At 47.3% G+C, this 21219-nt stretch overlaps 1 protein-coding gene across 3 annotated transcripts in view; it reads right to left on the reverse strand.

The window, feature by feature from the left end:
* SCRG1 (stimulator of chondrogenesis 1) overlaps positions 1-21219 on the reverse strand; it is a 140199-nt gene that overhangs the window by 33774 nt on the left and 85206 nt on the right. Inside the window, exons 1-3 of one of the 3 annotated variants that reach the window (XM_033942577.1) lie at positions 20485-20667; positions 9734-9830; positions 4982-5205 (exon numbers count right to left, since the gene is read on the reverse strand). The gene's annotated coding sequence lies outside the window, so the exon portion shown is untranslated. Of the gene's footprint in view, positions 1-4981; positions 5206-9733; positions 9831-20300; positions 20668-21219 lie in introns of those variants that run through there. The other 2 variants (XM_033942559.1, XM_033942568.1) reach the window with 2 other exon arrangements.

The raw sequence follows: 21219 nt of genomic DNA on the forward strand, positions 1-21219 counted from the left end.
TGGCTTTTATAGCTGAGCACGGCTTGTGTCAAGCCTTTTCCTCTCTCAGCTCCCTTTATCTTATTGATACGTCTTTCTCACCTCATTAGCTTTGCCAGCAATGCTCTGGCTTCCGTGTGAAACAAAGCAATACTGGGAGAACGTTCTTCAGGAGATTAGCTGAGGACTTTCACATACTGTATTCCCCCAGGTCCATGTCCCCTTCACTTATATTATCACTCAGGACACTGCACATTTCCCATTCACCCTCATGGGAACTCTGGCTCAACGTTTCCTGGTTTCTCCCAGGCTGTGCTTCCCATCCCCCTCTCTGCAAGTCTGCCAAAATGCCTGCAGCCTTTCCCTGGGGATAATTTCCCCGCCCTTCTCTCTGGGGCTTAAGTTGCCAGTCACTGTACCTCCCAAGTGCTGTACCACCTTTCCTTAGGTGCTGGCTTCCTGCCATACGCTCATGCTGGGTCTTAGGCACCCTCTGTGACCTGGAAACTCCTTGAGTGATTTGGCTTCTCTCATCAGAGTCAGCTGTGTCCTCCTTCTCTCTCCAAACTCACTTTGCCTATAAGGCAAACTCCCGGGTCGGACTCCACCCCTCTCTAAATTGGTCTCAGGTTTCTCCCTGACTTGGGGAAAGGAGTGATAGGGGCAATTAGTAGTTTTCAGAGCCTTCCCTAACTGGCTCTTCAGCTGTGCTGGGACCTTTCTGGGCTTGCATTCTTTTGGCTGAGCTAGCTGTCCTGGCTCCATGCTGGGTTTTACAGAGCCCTGTGCTGCATTCTGGGGAGTTTTAGCAGTAGTTTTCACTGTAACAGGAGCTTCCCTGTCACATACCCCCCTACTTAAACCCCTATCGGTCCTTTCTTCCTTTAAACTCTCAGAGGATTCTTCCCCTAACCGAGAGAGAACATCTGCATTTTTATGAAGTGCCCCTGGCCTATGTACTATCTTAAAATGATATGGCTGAAGGGCCAGATACCATCTGGTTAGGCGGGCATTGCTGTCCTTCATTTTCTCCAACCATGTCAGGGCTGCATGGTCTGTGACTAGGGTGAAGGATCTCCCCTCTAAATAATATTTCAGAGTGTCAATGGCCCACTTAATGGCCAAGCATTCCTTCTCCACCGTAGAGTAAGCTTGCTCCCGGGGTAACAACTTCCTGCTCAGGTACATAGTAGGGTGTTCCCTATCCTGGTGTAATTGGGACAGGACTGCTCCCAACCCTTCCTGGGATGCATCGGTCTGTAGTAGGAATGGCTTCTCGAAATCCACCCCTTTTAATACAGGATCCTGACACAAACATTTTCTCAGTCTCTCAAACCCTTCATTCGCCCTCTCAGACCAGGCCAGCCGGACCGGCAGATTTTTCTTAAGCATATCAGTGAGGGGGGCTGCCAGTTCAGAAAACCGGGCTACAAACCTTCGGTAGTACCCTACCAATCCCAAGAATCCCCTCAACTGTTTCTTGTCTACCGGACGGGGATAATCCCTGATGCATCCTACCTTATCCGTCAACGGCCGTATCTGCCCTTGGCCCACTTGGTACCCCAAGTATTTTACCTGGGACTGCCCAAACCAACACTTCTGGGGATTCACAGTGAGTCCTGCCCTACCTAAGTCTATTAGGACTGCTTCCACCGCTCCCAAGTGCTCCTCCCAGGTTTGGGTAAAAATGATGTCATCCATATAGGCTGCTGCGTATTCCTCATGCCCCTCTAGCACCTTGTTGACAATTCTTTGACAAATTGTAGCAGCGCCATGCAATCCGAAGGGCATGCGGCGGAATTGGAAGAGCCCCTGGGGTGTCTGAAACGCTGTCTTTTGCTTTGACCCCTCGGACAGAGGAATCTGCCAATACCCTTTACATAGGTCTAGGGTAGATAAATAACGCGCCCTTCCTAGCTTATCCAGCAGATCTTCGATCCGTGACATGGGGTATGCATCGAATTTGGATATGGCGTTTACCCCCTGAAAGTCTATGCAGAACCTCGTGGTTCCATCTGCCTTGGGCACTAGCACAATGGGACTATTCCACGGGCTGTGGGATTCCTCAATCACCCACAAGTCCAACATCTCTTGCACCAGTTGCCTCACTTCCACCCGTCTACTCTCCGGTAGTCTGTAGGGCCTGCGACGTACAATTCTCCCTGGGGCGGTAATAATTTCATGTTTCCCCAGTCGAGTGTACCCTGGCTTGGAAGATAATATTGAGCTAAACTGTCCCAACACTATCCCCATCTGTTGTTTTTGGACCTCACTCAGTGTATCCCCAATTTTGGGGGTCTCCCCTGACCCCATGTCAGCTACCTGGGGTCCTAATTCCCCATCTTCTTCTTCCCCTGCCTGGGTGTACAACACTGTCCTTTCCTTCCATGGCTTCAACAAGTTCACATGGAAGATTTACTCTCGCCCCTTGTCATCCTTTACCCGGTAATCCACTGCATTAAGTTTCTCTACCACTTCCCCAGGACCCCTCCACCTGGCTTCAAATTTATGGGGCCCATCAGGGATTAATACTACCACCCTGTCCCCTACAGACAAATTCCTCACCCGGGTTCACCGGTCATAATATGTCTTTTGTTTGACTTGACTTTTCTGGAGGGCTTGTTGGCTCAGTTTAGTCACTTCCCTCAGCCTACCCCTTATCCCCTGCAGATAGGACAGAACATTCATGTCTTGTTCTTTTTGGGGCTCCCAATTTTCCCGGATGATATCCAATAAGCCTCGTGGGGGTCTCCCATAAAGGAGCTCGAATGGGGATATCCCTAGCGACTCCTGAGTATTCTCCCGAGCCGCATACAAGCAAAAGGGAACCCACAAATCCCAATCTCTAATATCCCCGGCAGCACCCTTCCTTATCATCCGTTTCAAGGTCTGATTAAAGCGCTCGACTAAGCCATTAGCTTGGGGATGATAAGCGGATGTGTTTTTATGGGCAATGCCAAAGGCGGCTAGAAAGGCCTCGAACACCCCCGATTGGAAATTGGTCCCCCTATCCGTTAACACTTCCCGGGGAAACCCTACCTGGCAAAAGATCTTCGTTAATTCCTGCACCAGAATCGGTGCCGAAGTAGATCTCAGGGGCACCCCCCATGGGAACCTGGTGGCATAGTCCACCACTACCAGGATATATTCAAACCCTCTCCGACTCTTATCCAGGGGACCCACTATATCCACCCCGATACGAGCCAAAGGCTCCTCAACTCTCGGTAAGGGTATTAATGGAGCTTTGGGGGGTTTATACCCTGTCAGCTTCTGACACGAGGGACAAGTCTCGCAGAATTCTTTCACCTCCTTGTAAATCCCAGGCCAGTAAAACCGCGCCAGGATCTGATCTAGGGTATTATCCCTGCCTCGATGTCCAGCTAGCGGATGTTCATGGGCTAACTTCAATATAGTCTGCCTAAAGACCCCGGGCACCACCAACTGCTTCCATGGCCGGCCCCCTCCTTTCCTTAGGGTCTCTCTATACAACAGGCCCCCTTCCTCCCTGAACCTGGGGTAAAAGTCTGCCCGCCCTTTAGTCTGTTCCCAGGCGTGTTTAAGAACCTGATCCTTCTGTTGCTCCTGGGAAAAAAAGAGGAATTTCTCCAACACTTTCCCAGGGATCCATGGTCGAAAAGGCCCGACCTGCCTCTCCCTCCTATCCCTTCGTTTGGAAGGACCATCTGCTGCCTGCCTGTGGGCTAAAATGATTTTCTGTTGGGTGTACCGCTGAAAGCCCTCCCAATCCCTTCCCAAGATTAGGGCCACCGGGGGGCGGGTTACTAGAGCCAACTTTACCCAGCTCTTCTGACCCTGGTAATTCAGGTTAACCTTCCTTAAATCATATGGGGTAGCTACTCCATGCACACATCTCAACTTGGCCCTCCCCGTGGGCCGCACACATTCCGGTCCCCTCCTTCGCACTATATTGGCCCAGTCGGGAAGAGCAATGAAGGATTGGTCTGCCCTGGAATCCACTAGGGCCTTCATTTTTATACCCTCCACCTCCACCTCTATGGTAGGCTCTGGAACAGCCCCTACCCTGGTGGCTAGCATTACCTTCTTCCTCACCAGGGGAAAATGGGGACCCCTCGTAGGACTAGGACCCACCTTGGGAGGCTTTAGGGCTTCTTCAGCCTCTAAATAATGTTCCAAATCCTTGCCCACCTGCTCCAAAGTTTGGGACCCTTTTCGCATTACCCATACCTTAGCCCTTGGAGAAATGGCTTCCAACACTTGCTCCCTCACCACCTCATCCAGGACCTCTCGTACCCCCTTTCCTTGTGGCTGTAGCCACCTCTCACATAGCCTCTTAAGCCGCTGTATCAGGGCTTTTGGGTGCTCATTCGGGGCCAAACGGGCTGCCCGTAACTGGCTCCGATAGTGGTCTGGGCTATACCCTAAATAATCTAGCAAAGTTTGCTTCAGTATGGGATAATTAGCTGCTTGTTCAGCGCTCAAAGTCTGATAAGCCTCTAAAGCTCTGCCTCTTAGACATGGTATCAGTCTTACGGACCATTGGTCCACTGGCCAGTGCAAAGCCATGGCCACCCTTTCAAAACCAACTAGATAGTCTTGTATGTCATCATCTACATTTAATTTATGCAGTCTTATCGGCTCCCCAAAAGGAGCGCCTACCGGCCCGATGACGCCATCACCGCTGCCAGCCACCGGTGTTGCAGGCCTCTGTGCCAGATTGTTTATGGCCTGTATCTGAGCGGACATTTGCTGCAAAAGTTCCGTGTGCCGAGTTTGCTGTGCCTGGTGGTCTGCTTTCCAGAGCTCTGCCTGCGACTGCAGCATCTCCTGAAAACGCTGCTGCATTTTGTGCATCTCCCCTTCCAGACCAGTCAGGAACTTAGACGCAAACAAGAGAGAACACAAACAAGAGAGAACAGGAACCCAAGTGCGGACTTTCACTGCTAGGGTTTTCCCTCACTAGCCCCGAGCCTCTGGTCCCCTTACCCACCAATCCACATCAGCCACCCCTAAGCACCGTTACCTTAGGGACTGATGTGTCTCAGCCTTGGGTATATTTGGGCCTCCCCAGCCACTCCTCCGACCAGGAACTCAGGAACCAGGAACCGCTCCTCCGGACTCCGCTCCACTCCTCAGCAGACTGTGTCCTCCGGACGCCTGGATGCTGCCTTGTACTCCACCAGGAACCACACTGCACCGGATACTGCTCCCTCTCCCTGCTTTGCCTCTGGGTATTTGTAATCCACACTACCAATAAAGTAAGGTTAAGTAAATTATGGCTTTCAAAAAAACACTCGAATTGCTCCAAAATCACAATCCCAAAATACTGTATTGCCAGCCTTTGAACACAGTACTTTCTGGCACTAGTCTTCACCTCAAAAAGGTCAGCAGTTTGCTTTGTCAAAAAAAAAAAACCAAAAACCAAAGTTCGTGTTTTTTTTTTTTTTTCCTTCTTGGTGTTTTTTTGTTTCCAAGTCTTTGGGCGTACTTCCTCCACTAACCAGTGGGCGGCGCGATCCCACCACTGCCACCAACTTCTTGTGGCCGGGCCCGTCCCCGAGTAGGTGGGAAACTCCGGCCCGGACCACAAGTAAGAATTTTAGTACGCCTTTTATATGGTGGTGAAAGGAAGACCCGGATACCGGATTCCTTGAAAAACAGTACCAGGTTTATTAGTGTCCCAAAGTACAAAGAAAAGAAACCAGAAGCAAAAAGAAAACATTCACCTTGGTTTGTTCAAGTCCTTTGGGTGCATCCTGCACACAATTATTTTACAGTCCAGGTGAGTCTCAGGTGTTTTACTGAGGAGCTGAATTGCTCCTCCTTATCAAAAGGAAAAATACTATCACATCAAAATATTATATCAGTTCCATGCCTTCCTTGGCTCGTATCCCCACTGGGATTTATTGATCTCTCTGGACCTTAACACCTTCTGGCTTTTATAGCTGAGCACGGCTTGTGTCAAGCCTTTTCCTCTCTCAGCTCCCTTTATCTTATTGATACGTCTTTCTCACCTCATTAGCTTTGCCAGCAATGCTCTGGCTTCCGTGTGAAACAAAGCAATACTGGGAGAACGTTCTTCAGGAGATTAGCTGAGGACTTTCACATACTGTATTCCCCCAGGTCCATGTCCCCTTCACTTATATTATCACTCAGGACACTGCACATTTCCCATTCACCCTCATGGGAACTCTGGCTCAACGTTTCCTGGTTTCTCCCAGGCTGTGCTTCCCATCCCCCTCTCTGCAAGTCTGCCAAAATGCCTGCAGCCTTTCCCTGGGGATAATTTCCCCGCCCTTCTCTCTGGGGCTTAAGTTGCCAGTCACTGTACCTCCCAAGTGCTGTACCACCTTTCCTTAGGTGCTGGCTTCCTGCCATACGCTCATGCTGGGTCTTAGGCACCCTCTGTGACCTGGAAACTCCTTGAGTGATTTGGCTTCTCTCATCAGAGTCAGCTGTGTCCTCCTTCTCTCTCCAAACTCACTTTGCCTATAAGGCAAACTCCCGGGTCGGACTCCACCCCTCTCTAAATTGGTCTCAGGATTCTCCCTGACTTGGGGAAAGGAGTGATAGGGGCAATTAGTAGTTTTCAGAGCCTTCCCTAACTGGCTCTTCAGCTGTGCTGGGACCTGCCTGGGCTTGCATTATTTTGGCTGAGCTAGCTGTCCTGGCTCCATGCCGGGTTTTACAGAGCCCTGTGCTGCATTCTGGGGAGTTTTAGCAGTAGTTTTCACTGTGACAGGAGCTTCCCTGTCACAATATAATATATGAAGTGCTTTCATAGTAACCACAGAAATGTGGAATATCGTCCCATTCTTCTTCCCTTTACATACTGAGCCAAATTGACAAGTTAAAGAGAGAGAAGCAGACAGGGAGCAAGGCCGCAGTAAAATGACCAGAATAATTTATAGTCTTACCGAGCGTGGACATGAAGCCCACTCATTGAACAAGATCTAGAGCAGCGGTGTCAAAGTCCCTCTTCAAGGTCCGCAATCCATTCGGGTTTTCAGGATTTCCCCAATGAATATGCATGAGATTTATTAGCATACAATGAAAGCAGTGCATGCAAATAGATCTCATGCATATTCATTGGGGAAATCCTGAAAACCCGAATGGATTTCGGCCCTCAAGGAGGGACTTTGCCACCCCTGGTCTAGAGGGTCCTTCTTCCCCTGTCCATCTTCAAAATGTTGTACCTGTTCCCCTCTCTAGTGAAGAGGCACTTCTTGCTCATCACGAAGAGTTGTGCCAGGCAGAGAAGGCTGTAATTGGAAAAACTGGGCTTGTACCTGCAGGGATACATCTAACACAGCTCCTACATACATAAGTTATGCGCTAGAACATGCTTCTATTAGATGCTTGCATGCCCTGTGCATGTTGGCCGTGATATGCAGATGGCCTACTATTGAGCAGCTTACATACTCATTCCGTCTTCTGTAACCAATGCTAAGCATTGCAGGGGTGAGATGGGTGTGGCTTATAAACTTATGCAAGCTACACGCTAGCTCATGCTCCTATTGGACGCACATATGCCCTGTGCATGTTGGCCATCTGCATAATCTAGCATTATTATTGGTTTAATAGTCTTTTGTGCTTTACATCAATCATACATGCCTATTAAACAGATAACGCAGGAGAACAGAGCGTCTGCTCCTGGGGAGAAAGTATATGTGTGTGGAGTGGGGGGGGGGAGAACAGAGCTGGCCACCCATTCTTATATGCTGTTTCAAAAAAACCTCTAATTGAAACAGTACTGTAATGCTATTTTCATTCATATCAAGATGCAACTCTATACAAAACATGCAGGGAGAGTACATTCCAGCAACTGTACTGTGAAGCTGTCAGGAGAAGTAATTTTCTATCAGCTTCCATCACACCGTGTTTCCCCTGGCAACATCTGATCCTGAAGCGGGTGGGCAGATGTCCAACACTGGTGCCACATTGACAGTGATCTCTAGTCGATGTCTCAGTGCTATATCTTATATATATAAAATCGGAGGTATGTATGTGTGTATGTATGTATGTGTGTGTGTGTGTATGTGCCGCGATCACGCAAAAACGGCTTGACCGATTTGAACGAAACTTGGTATGCAGATCCCTCACTACCTGGGGTGATATGTTCTGGGGGTCTCGCGGCTCACCTGCACACGTGGGCGCAGCTACAAACAGAAAATCAGATTTCACCCATTCATGTCAATGGAAAAAATGTAAAAAGCTGCCATTCTCACAGTAATTCAAAAACGGCTTGACCGATTTGAACGAAACTTGGTATGCAGATCCCTCACTACCTGGGGTGATATGTTCTGGGGGTCTCGCGGCTCACCTGCACACGTGGGCGGAGCTACAAACAGAAAATCAGATTTCACCCATTCATGTCAATGGAAAAAATGTAAAAAGCTGCCATTCTCACAGTAATTCAAAAACGGCTTGACCGATTTGAACGAAACTTGGTATGCAGATCCCTCACTACCTGGGGTGATATGTTCTGGGGGTCTCGCGGCCCACAACTCTATGTTGCTTGCTCAAGGGTGGGTTCACCCAAGAATTTATATGTTCTTGCTCCAGGAGGTGAAACTAAAATTGTTGTTTATAATCACGTTTTGCGTTAGTTGTATTGTATTCATTTTGTCAAATATTTCACATTATAATTTGAATATTGTACTTTTTATTAAGCTGTAAAAAAATAATTTCATTCACCACTATAAAGTATCTTTATTTGAATCCATTTACAGTGTTATTGCTATAATTAAATACCCGTGCAACGCCGGGGCATCAGCTAGTTACATATATAACACTAGTGTTTAAGCCCTTTACATTAACGGGTGCTAGAATAGATATCTGTCTTTCTTTCTTTCTGTCTCTCTCCCTGCCCCCATCTATCTTTTTTCTTTCTTTCTTTCTGTCTCCCTGCCCCGTCTACCTTTCTTTCTGTCTCCTTGCCCCGTCTATCTTTCTTTCTTTCTGTCTCTCTCCCTCCCAATGTCTATCTTTCTTTATTTCTATCTTTCTTTGTTTGTCTCTCTCCCTGCCCAGACTCTTACTGAAGCCGCCTTCCAGCTGTGCCAAGTAAGGTATCCCTTACCCTTTCCTCAATCCAGCTATGGCCAGCTGCCCACACACACCTGCCCAGCTTCACAAAGGTCAAATGCATTCCATCGCCCCTCCGGACCCCGTTCGTTCACCCCTGGATCGCTGCCTGATGCTGCTCCGCAGGAAGCTCGTGAACTGCTGGGCCATGGCGAGCCAAACCAAACCCCAGCATGCACTTCCATACTTTCACTTTCTCCAGGGTGGGGGGGGGGGAGGGGTTGATAAGGCTCCTTTAGCCCTTGCTCGCTGCTCGCTGTCTCTAACTTGTTCCCTGGACCCTCTTTTGCTCTTCCCGGCCTGCTGCCTCATATTCAGCCCCCGAGGGATCGCTGCAGAGCCACAATTAAACCTTCTACCTGCCCTGGGATTGCTGCAGAGCCATGATCCTGCCTGCTGTTCTCCCCCACCCCTTGGTAGGCCCGGTCACAGCGTCACTGAGGGAGGGCAATGGTGAAACCGCCGCAGGCAGAGTTCTACTCTACTGCGCATGCAGTGGCACAGAAGCACAAAGCACGGATGCAAGGAGTTTAAAGTGCGCATGTGCGCTAAGGGTTTTATTATAGCGGATGATGATGATAACATGATGTCTGCCACTTTGTGAGGGCTATACTCCAAGGATCCTCCAGAGAGGTGCAATTAGCAGAAGTGTTTTTTCAGCACCCCAAAAGTGCACTTGATGATATACCTAGTCAAGATGTGGGGTTGTAGCCATTTCTATGCTTCTGTGCGGGGTGCTGGTAGCAGAGTCATCAACCATGGCTTGCATCCATATCCATCACCTCCTATAAGAACACAGGTCTTGTGAGGTAAAAATTATCAATGTGATAAATCAGTCCACACCCTTAATCCCACAAAAAATTCTCTGTGGTACGTTTTAAAAAGGATAACTTGAATCGCAAGGTAACGGCAGAATAAAAAAAATCACTAATGTAATGTAATAACTGCACAATCACTCCCTCTCTTTCCTTCCCCCCTCTAGGCTACCTCCTCCATTGCCCTCTCTCCCCTCATACACACACAGTGCTTTGAACCCCAGTCATTTTATTAAGGCGCGCTAACCAATTTACAATAGAATGTAAATCTTTAGCATGCGCTAAGTCAATTAGCACGCGCTAAATTGATTAGCGTGCTAAATTGATTAGCGCTCATAAAAGGACCCCATATTTAGGAGGGGGCATGTCATAGGTGGAGAATGGGCATTCCTGTGTTACCAGCTAGCTAGCATGTTAGGATTAGTACTTGCTAACTAGATAATGCAGGTTAATGTGGGAGCACTTAACGCCTTCTAAATAGGAGGCAGTAAGTACACTCCCGTTAAGTTTTTTTTTCAGGTATTGCATGGTAATGAGAGCATTAGCACACAACCTGTAACAAGAACAAAAAGAAAAGAAATGTCCTACAAATACCACATTAACGCTGGGTTTTACTAAATGGCGCTAGAGGTTTTTATGACAGGCCAGTGAGGTAAATGCTCCAATGCTCATAGGAATTTGGAGCATTTACCTCGCAGGCCTGTGCTAAAAACCACTAGCACTGTTTAGTAAAAGGAGTCCTTAATCTGGGCTTAGAATGTTGGAAGGTCCCCTGTTAGAACACCCTAAGTCCAAATTTTACCACACTTTAGTAAAAGGGACACTGAAGTCTAAAAAAATGAAAATGCAGAAAACTTTTAAGTCCCAAATTTGTGTGGCCATGTGCTGAAACTACTAAGAAGTAGATTTAAAACATACCAGAGAAAATATTTCTTCATTCAATGTGTAATTAAACTCTGGAATTCATTGTTCGATAATGTGGTGAAAGCGGTTAGCTTAGCAGTGTTTAAAAAAAGTTTGGGCAATTTCCTAAAAGTTCATAAGCCATTATTAGGATGGACTTGGGGAAATCCACTGCTTATTCTTAGAATAAGCAGCATAACATCTGTTTTACTCCTTGGGATTTTGCCAGGTACTTAAGACCTGTTGGAAATAGGATATGTTCTTATATTTTGTATTTTTATAATGGTCATCTTCTCAAAATTGTTTTGTTATGTGATCCCATTCTACAGAGTTCAACAGGGAGGTCTCACTGTGACACAGTGTTTTAAAAATGTGTAGCTAATGGGATCAGTCTTTCTGTTTTTATTGCTAATAGTGTTCATATGCTCTGTGGCTCAAAACTTCTTTTGGTCTTTTGTACACATTACTTTTGACAAGAACACCATAATACATAAATTACAAAATGAGCGTAATAATTAGTGAAACTCCCATTTTGTACTTTTTTTTTCCCTTTAATGAGCTACCCATTCTTTTTTTTTCTGTATTAGTGGTATAGATACAATTCCCAGAATTCATGTTGGCCCTTTAAATTCTTCAGCTGACTTCTATTATTGTTAGCTGTTGGCACATAATGGCTTCCCTTCAAGTATTCCCTCAGACTTTTTATTGAGTCTGATTTCAAAATAGAGAGAGATACCTTTTTCTTCCTTTGAAAGTTATTCCTATTTTAAAGAAAACATTTATTTATTACACTTTTTGTCCATAGTTCTTATTTTTTTTTAAATAATTCCTATTTTCAGCTTTTAGACTTTGCTTTCAGCCTACTGCTTTTGTCTCTAAGAAGGCAATTTTCAAACTGATTAGATTTGCATCAAATTTCAAACACATGTATCTTTATGTTGAATATGTGTATGTGTTAGGTGCTAAACACATACAGGGACTCATTTTCAAAAAGAGAAAAATCTAATCTAATCTAGTCTTCGGTTTATATACCGGGTCAGCTCTCATTAGAGCTCGACTCGTTTTACAAGTAGTCAGGAGACCAGAATATACATAAAATAAGGAGAAGTAAGGATAGTAAAAATTAATTTAGTCTATCATAAAAGTAGATCTTGCAATGTTAATGATTAGTGGCATAAAGTGGCATTTGGATATTTTGTTTGCTAAAATATCCAAATTGCCATAATCAAAACATTTTATAGATGGTTTTCTATGCTGTTTGCCTGCAGTGTGTCTAAATCTCAAGGAGGTGTGTTGGGAGCTTGTTTTGGGCAGAATTAGGGTAGACTTATGATTTGGACATTTTTCTTCAATGATGGAACATTGCAGAAAACTTCCAGGTCAAAACTTAGACGTTTGAGACTAGACCTGTTTCAATAACAAATAAGTACCAAAAAGGAGGCCAAACTGACCAGATGACCACTGGAAGCAGGAAGGCATGGCCCTCCCTTACTCCCCCAGTAGTCACTGACTCTTCTCTCACCCCCCCAAGATGGGCATGAAGCAGTGCATTCCTGCATGTTCTACAGTTTCAGATTTTATGGCCAGTCCTATTGGAGCAGTAATCAAGTCTCTGGAATAGTTTCATGATTGGTGCAGTGGAGTGTAAAAAAGGGGACCCAGGCCCATCTTCCCCTCTAACTGGTATGCTTGTGGTGGGAAGTGTGAACCCTCCAAAACCCATCCAAAAGTTACTGTACTGACATATACAGTAGGTCAGTGTTTCTCAACTCGGTCCTGGAGTATCCCCTTGCCAGTCAGGTTTTCAGGATATCCACCAATGAATTTGCACAAATTTGATTTGCATACACTGCCTCCATTATATGCAAATGTCTTTCATGCATATTCATTGTGGATACCTTGAAAACTTGACTGGCAAGGGGGTACTCCAGGACCGAGTCGAGAAACACTGCAGTAGGTGACACCTGGAGGCATAATGGCTATCAGGGTGGTATATAGTACAGTAGGTTTGGAGTGAGTTTTGGAGGGCTCATCAAACAATGTAAGGGAGTTATGGTAAGATGTGTACCTAGGTTTACTATATTTTTCTCTGGGAAACTTTGAACATGTGACCCTGCCCTGTTCTGCCTCCAGCCCTGCCCCATAAAGCCTTTTGTCTTCCAGACGAGCTGCAGCCACGTCTGGAGGGCCCGAAGCATGCGTGGATGTGGGCGACATTATGTGCTGGAGCTTGTCGAGGACTTTCCAAAACCCGGACAAATGCCGGGGGTTTTGGAAAGTCTGTCTGGGAGTCCAGACAGTCCTCTAAAAATCTGGATATATCTGGGTTTTCCTGGTCGTTTGGTAACCCTATGTGTATCTGGGACCTTTTAGATACGCCTATGCATTCCCCCCGGAAGGTCCCTCCTCTCAGAGACCGCCCGCAAACGCTCCTACAGCCACTTCATTCCCCAACTCTGGAACCAACTCCCCCCTCAACTCAGACTACAGAACTCACTAATGACATTCTGGAAAATGGTAAAGACCCTCCTCTTCAACTAAAGGGCACCCTCAGTCTACACCCCTCCCCCTTAAGCCCCACCTCTTCCCTTCTTTCTCCATTCTAATCTTCTGCCTAAATTTCTGTATAGTCCACTCTCAGCCTATACTCAAATAACCTTTATCTAAACCAGCGGGGAGACAGCGTATCCAGATTGTTCCCGAAGAGAGGCAGCGTGGGAGCCCTGCTCCGCCCCTCTCCCTGACCGAAAGGGAACATTTAAAAGAGCACAGCAGCCAGCCGGGCCCCCTTTCAGGCCACCAGCGGGAGACAGCGTATCCAGATTGTTCCCGAAGAGAGGCAGCGTGGGAGCCCTGCTCCGCCCCTCTCCCTGACCGAAAGGGAACATCTAAAAGAGCACAGCAGCCAGCCGGGCCCCCTTTCAGGCCACCAGCGGGAGACAGCGTATCCAGATTGTTCCCGAAGAGAGGCAGCGTGGAGCCCTGCTCCGCCCCTCTCCCTGACCGAAAGGGAACATCTAAAAGAGCACAGCAGCCAGCCGGGCCCCCTTTCAGGCCACCAGCGGGAGACAGCGTATCCAGATTGTTCCCGAAGAGAGGCAGCGTGGGAGCCCTGCTCCGCCCCTCTCCCTGACCGAAGGGAACATTTAAAAGAACACAGCGCCAACGGCGCTCAGCTGTTTGGCGCGCCAACGAAGGCGCGAGACAAAGGCGCATGCGCCTTAGTGCGCGCCTTTGTGAAGCGCCTGCAGTGATGACAGTTGGATTCTGAAGCTAACAAAATAACAGGCTCCAATCAGCAGGAGCACACCAGCACTTTACGAGAGCGATGGAGGACCCAGGATCCCAGAGGTACTTTCCGGTATACTGCACAGAGTGCAATATGTACGACTACCTCCCCTTGGGAAGGCGGGAGTACATATGCAGTCGGTGTCAGGAACTGGAAAGCCTGAGGATGGAGGTCGGCAGATTGAGGGTCAGGGTCCAGGAACTGGAGGAACTGGAGGGACTGGAGGGACTGCGCACCACAGAGGAGACGAGCTGGTCAACCCAGAACACAGACGGAGCAGGCCCCATTGTGGACCAGGTGAGGGACCTCGAGAGATTCATCGAGGAGGCCTATAGGAAGGTGGAGGAACGGGACCAGCAGCTGCACAGACGGATGTCGGCAGACGAGACCCAGGATCCACAAGGCGACACCGGGGAAGGACCTAGCGGAGGAACCACGCAAGAGGAGGAGACCGCGACTCACCGGGACCCCGAGGGAGAGACACCGCACTACACCAAGGACACTGACCTGAGGCAGAGGAGGTTGCTGAGGAAAGGGAAGTCTGCTATTGTGGTGGGAGACTCGATCTTGAGAGAGGTAGACAGTCACGTAGCTGGAGGAAGGGAGGACCGGCTAGTGACTTGTCTCCCAGGGGCCAAGACACGAGACATCACTGATAGGATCGAGAGGATCCTGGACGGAGCAGAGACAGAGGAGACTGCGGTAATAATCCACGTCGGAATGAATCCACGTCGGAGCCGGAGGAACTTCAGCATGGCCACACTGACTGACCAGTTCAGGGTCCTGGGACGAAAGCTGAAGCAGAGCACACGGAGGATAGCATTCTCGGAGATCCTGCCTGTACCGAGAGCAGATGCAAAGAGGCAGGCAGACCTCCAGGCTGTGAATGCATGGTTGAGGAGATGGTGCCAGGAGGAGGGCTTCCACTTTGTGAGGAACTGGACGTCCTTCTGGGGAAAGAGCAAGCTCTACCGGCGGGACGGCCTGCACCTGAGCACAGCGGGAACTAGACTACTGGCAGCCAATGTGAGGAAGGAGATCGAGAGGGCTTTAAACTGAGGAGAGGGGGAAAGCCGACAGCTGATCTGATGTTGACGCTTCGGACAACAGTATCCAGAACAGATGCTGAACGGGCTGACTGCAGGGAGGAAGCAGAGGGACCGGAGGATCTTATGATCAGACAGCGAGGGAAACATCAGGTAAAGGGAGCTTGCTGGGAGAAGACTAAGGGGCATGGAGACACAGGGGGACTGGGTGGCACGAGGGCGAAAGCTGAGGGCAATATAGAGGTACCACAAGGCGAGGGGGATCAAACAGAGGCTCAAGGGATGATAGCCCAGGAGGGGGCCGATAGGGCTAGAAAACCCAGAGGAAAAGCGGGGAAGTGGGGTGGCGGGAATGTGGGGAAGCTGAAAGCTAAGAGGGTAAAGGCTGAGGGCAAAGCAGAAGCACAGGGAACGGGAGAACTGCCCGAAATCCAAGGGCAGGTGGCCCAGGTAAATGCAGAGGTAGAGGAAAAACGACGGGACCTACGGGACCTGCGGTGCTTATACGCAAATGCAAGAAGCCTCATGGCCAAGATGGGTGAACTAGAAGTCGTGGCCAAGGGGGAGGACCTAGATATAATTGGAATTGCAGAAACCTGGTGGACAGAGGAAAATCAATGGGATGTGGCGCTGCCGGGGTACAAGCTCTACAGGAGGGACAGGACCCACAAGAAGGGGGGAGGCATAGCACTATATATAAAGGACTATATCCACTCGGTCGGGATGGATATGTCAACGAAGGCAGAGGGGCTGGAATCGCTATGGGTCAAATTGCTGGGAAACAAGGGTGCAGGCATAAAACTGGGGCTGTACTATCGCCCACCTGGTATGCCAGAAGGAGTCGGACACGACTTGGAAGCGGAACTGAGACAGGAATGCAGGACTGGAAGTGTAACAGTGATGGGGGACTTCAACTACCCGGGAATAACTGGAGTACGGGTCACTCCAACTGCACTAGGGAAACAGGATTTGTAGAAGCTGTGAGGGACTGCTTCATGGAGCAACTAGTCAAAGAACCGACGCGAGGGGGTGCTACTCTTGACCTCATCCTAAATGGATTAGGGGGGCCTGCAAGAGGGGTAGAAGTGGGAGGACCACTAGGCAACAGTGATCACAACGCGATCAGATTCACATTAGAAAGGGGGACACCCATAGTAAGGAGGACCGCAACAACTGCGCTCAACTTCAAGAAAGGGAACTATGTTGCTATGAGGGAAATGGTGGGGAGGAAGCTCAGAAACATCTTTAGGATGGATACTGTGGGAAGCGCCTGGACCCTATTCAGGGACACCCTGCAGGAAGCACAAAGAATGTACGTCCCCAGTTTCAGGAAAGGCTGCAAGAACAAGCGATCAAAGGACCTGGTTTGGATGTCAACTGAAGTAAAGAGGGCAATAAATGACAAAAAAGTATCCTTCTGGAGATGGAAAAAGGACCCAACGGAGGAAAATCACCAGGCGCACAGGAAATGCCAAAAGGAATGCCACCGAGAGGTTAGAAAAGCGAAAGGGGAATACGAAGAGGGGCTGGCCAGGGAGGCGAAAAACTTCAAGGCATTCTTCAGTTACGTAAAGGGGAAGCGACCAGCGAGAGAGGAGGTGGGGCCGTTGGACGATGGGGATAGGAAGGGAGTGATTAAGGAGGATAAAGAGGTAGCTGAGAGGTTGAACACGTTCTTCTCGTCGGTTTTCACGAGCGAAGACACATCTAATATACCGGACTCAGAGGAGCTCATGAGTGGGGAACAGGCCGAAAAATTGGAGCACATAGAGGTAAGTAAGGAGGATGTCCTCAAACAGATAGACAGGTTAAAATGCGGTAAATCACCGGGCCCGGACGGGATCCACCCAAGGGTTCTGAAGGAACTAAGACAAGAAATAGCGGGCACAATCCAGCATGTTTGCAACCTATCCTTGAAAACTGGTGAGGTACCAGAGGACTGGAAATTGGCGAATGTCACACCTATCTTCAAGAAGGGATCGAGGGGTGACCCCGGGAACTACAGGCCGGTGAGCCTGACTTCAATTATAGGGAAGATGGTGGAAGCTATGATCAAGGACGGCATTTGCGAGCACATCGAGAGGAATGGCCTACTGAGAACAAGCCAGCACGGATTCTGTAAGGGAAGGTCGTGCCTAACGAACCTTCTGTACTTCTTTGAGGGAATAAGCAGTCGGGTGGACAATGGGGAACTCATAGACATCATTTACCTCGATTTTCAAAAGGCTTTTGACAAGGTGCCACATGAAAGGCTGCTTAGGAAGCTGTGGAACCACGGGGTGGGAGGGGATGTGCACAGATGGATCAAGCACTGGTTGTCGGGTAGACTGCAGAGGGTCGGAGTGAAGGGCCAATATTCTGACTGGTGGGGAGTCACAAGCGGTGTGCCACAGGGATCGGTGCTGGGGCCGTTACTCTTCAACATATTTATCAATGACCTGGAAAAGGAGGCAAAGTGCGAGGTTATAAAATTTGCAGATGATACCAAACTGTGCGGCAGAGTTAGGTCCAGGAGGAGTGTGAGGACCTGCAAAGGGACCTGGACAAGCTGGAAGACTGGGCAAACAAATGGCAAATGCGCTTTAACGTGGAAAAATGCAAGGTCATGCATATAGGGAAAAAGAACCCGTTGTTCAACTACAAATTGGGGGGGCATTATTGGGAGACAGCAGACTTGAGAGAGACTTGGGTGTGCTGGTGGATGCATCACTGAAGCCATCTGCACAGTGCGCAGCAGCCTCGAAAAAAGCCAACAGGATGCTGGGCATCATAAAGAGGGGCATAACAACCAGGACGCGGGAAGTCATCATGCCATTGTATCGAGCGATGGTGCGTCCACATCTGGAATACTGCGTTCAGTATTGGTCGCCGCACCTCAAGAAGGACATGGCGGTACTTGAGAGAGTCCAAAGGAGAGCAACAAAACTGGTAAAAGGGCTGGAACACTGCCCATACGCCGAGAGGTTGGATAGGCTGGGGCTCTTCTCTCTGGAAAAAAGGAGGCTCAGGGGAGATATGATAGAGACCTTCAAGATCATGAGGGGCATAGAGAGGGTGGATAGGGACAGATTCTTCAGACTGAAGGGGACAACAAGTACGAGGGGGCATTCGGAGAAACTGAAGGGAGATAGATTCAAAACAAATGCAAGGAAGTTTTTTTTCACCCAAAGGGTCGTGGACACTTGGAATGCGCTACCGGAGGAAGTGATCAGGCAGAGTACGGTACAGGGATTCAAACAGGGATTGGACGGATTCCTGAGGGATAAAGGGATCGTGGGATACTGAGGGAGGAGCTGGGATGTAACACAAGTATAGAAAGCTAACCAGGTAATAAGTATAGAAACCCAACAGGTCGTGCATGTGCAAGACCGGAGGGTTAGGACTTCGATGGGAAGATAGGACTTCAATGAGAAACCAAGGTGGCAAGGGAGCCCCTTCTGGTGATTCAGACAGGTCGTGACCTGTTTGGGCCGCCGCGGGAGCGGACTGCCGGGCAGGATGGACCTATGGTCTGACCCGGCAGAGGCACTGCTTATGTTCTTATGTTCTTAAACTAAACTACTTATATTTAACTTACTGTTCTTAATTTGCTGTATAGTCCCTATATCTAAACTCCTGCACAGTCTCATATGTCCAAGTATTTAAATCTACTGTATAATCTTGTATGTCCAATTGCACTCCATTGTGAATGTTTACTTGTAAACCATTCTGAGCTACTGGGAGGACGGGATAAAAATCTAAATAAACAAATAAATGAAGTTCACTACAGAGCCTCCTAGATTGCTCCATTGCTCTGCTGGAATGTCTGTGTGGCCATTCTACTAAGAATACTGGTCCCTCTTACATCCAAATTGCTGGGTTTTTTTCAATTTTCATTTGGCTGTTTGTTTTTTGAAAATGGTTTTAAAAGATAGATTTACTGAGGACAAATACAACTAAGAAATGGCCATATATTGAAACAAAAACACATTTTTCTGCATTGAAAATGGTCAAATTTGCTGCTGGAGCTTTGGATGTTTTCCACAAAATGTCCAAACTAGGATTTATGGAGAAAAAAGTCTCCTCTGACCAGTCGAGGGAGGGGAAAAGACAGCCCTGAGAAAGATACCTGATAAATAAATTAGGTATCTTTCTCAGGGCTGTCTCTTCCCCTCCTTCGACTGGTCAGAGGAGACTTTTTTCTCCATTTACCTTTCAGTGCTCTTCTCTGGGTTTTTGGTTACTAAACTAGGATTTAGACATCATAGAGTAGAATTTTGTTGAAAATTTGAAAATGCAATCTATGCGAACTTTTCTTTCTCTGTCCTGAGGTTGCAACCTGGATCTGGATTTTCAGGACAGGCTGCATACATGGGATTGCTTTTCTTAAGGCAGGAAATAAGGAATTTAGAACTATAAGTAGATAGGATTGAACAACCCTGAAAATCTGGAGCCAGTTAGCAACTATAGAAAATAACCTTTTTTCCCCACAACTACAACCTTTGATTGTAGTTAAAAGTATGTGTATTCTACAATTTTCAATATAATTGGTAAATACCATGTTTCCCCGAAAATAAGACAGTGTCTTATATTCATTTGGGGCCCAAAAAAGGCACTAAGTCTTATTTTTGGGTAGGGCTTACTTTTTTCATGTAGATGATCATCTCTTCCTTCTTCTCCTTCACCCCAATTCTTCCTCTTTGCTTTCCCCCACATGTGCAACATCTTTCCTCCCCTCTCAACCATTCTGCTCAAAAACAAATGATATTAGTAAAGTCCCTTGATATTTGATTTCCTCATGAGAACTTTCCAATATATCCATTATGTTGTTGAAATCAAATGATTGTGGTTTATCAACCCGATTACTCTCTGCTAGTAACTCACTTTTCTTCCTTGGGAGATAGTAAATCCTATTCATTGGCGGAATAGATTCTATGGTATAGTTTAAATTTTCCATAAGGTACTTTTTGAACATATCCAAAGGAGTTGAAACTAAAGACTTAGGAAAATTCAGAATTCTCAGGTTTAACCTTCTATTATAATTTTCTAACTGTTCAATTTTCCTTTGAAGAAACAGTCTTTCTTTAATGAAGAAACCTGAAAGTTTCTGTACTGAGGCAAATTCAACATTAATTTGATCAAACTTAACATTCGTTTCAACTTAGATATTCTGAACAGAGGCTGATAACGTATTTATTTTAGATAATATAGCTGAGATATCACCTGCAGACTTTGTAGCAGATACTTCGAGCTTCTGAAAGACTCGCCATACATTTTCCAAAGTCACCTGAGAAGCTCGGGTTTCTTCCGCAACTTGCAACGTTGAAAACTCAGCATCCAAGAGAGCATGAGACCCCTCACTTTGTGAAGGCATCAGGCTCTTCTAGTTATCGATGCTCATGCTCACCATGTCCTCTAACACCGGATTAGGTGGAAGTCGAATTGTAGGAGGGGATAACGATGTTTCCAGACCCAAGATTCTGGCGGCTCCCTCTGCTGGAGTAACCACTGGGAAACTTCCTCCCTCAATACTATCTGGCGAGATAGTGAGAAATCTGTCCAGCGTAGCTTGTCAGGGCGAGAAAGGGTCCACCTGGAGAAAGCCCTTATGTTTAGTATGAGGCATCGCAGAACTGCAAAGTCCTTGCAATAGATAGAGGTAATTTCCAAAAGCAAAATTGTAAGGTAGAGCGAACAGGAATATCTCACGGCTACCACACCACCGCCATTTTGTTTCTCCCAGCTTTTGATTAATTCAATTGGAATGCCATCAATACCATATGACTTGTTTTTCGATAAAGCTTTAATTGCTGCTATGACTTCCTCTTTTAAAATATCTGGTTCTTCTTTGGCATCAGTTTCTTGTTCAATTTCCCCAATGTTATCCTCATTGCCTTTTTTTGTATTTATTTTCCATATATTCTTTCCATCTCTTTTTAATGCTTTCTGGATCATTCAGTATCATTCCATTGGCATCTTTAAGCATCCCCAATCGAGACTGGAATTTTTGCTACAACCTCTTAACCTGCTGATATACTAATCTGTTTTTTTTTTGTTTTCATGTTCCGTTTCAATTTTTTGACAAATATCCTTTAAATATTGTTTTTTGCCTTGCCGAATTTGATGTTGAAACACTCAGTTC

Source organism: Geotrypetes seraphini, chromosome 1 (assembly GCF_902459505.1).
Source record: "Geotrypetes seraphini chromosome 1, aGeoSer1.1, whole genome shotgun sequence".
Taxonomy (NCBI): domain Eukaryota; kingdom Metazoa; phylum Chordata; class Amphibia; order Gymnophiona; family Dermophiidae; genus Geotrypetes; species Geotrypetes seraphini.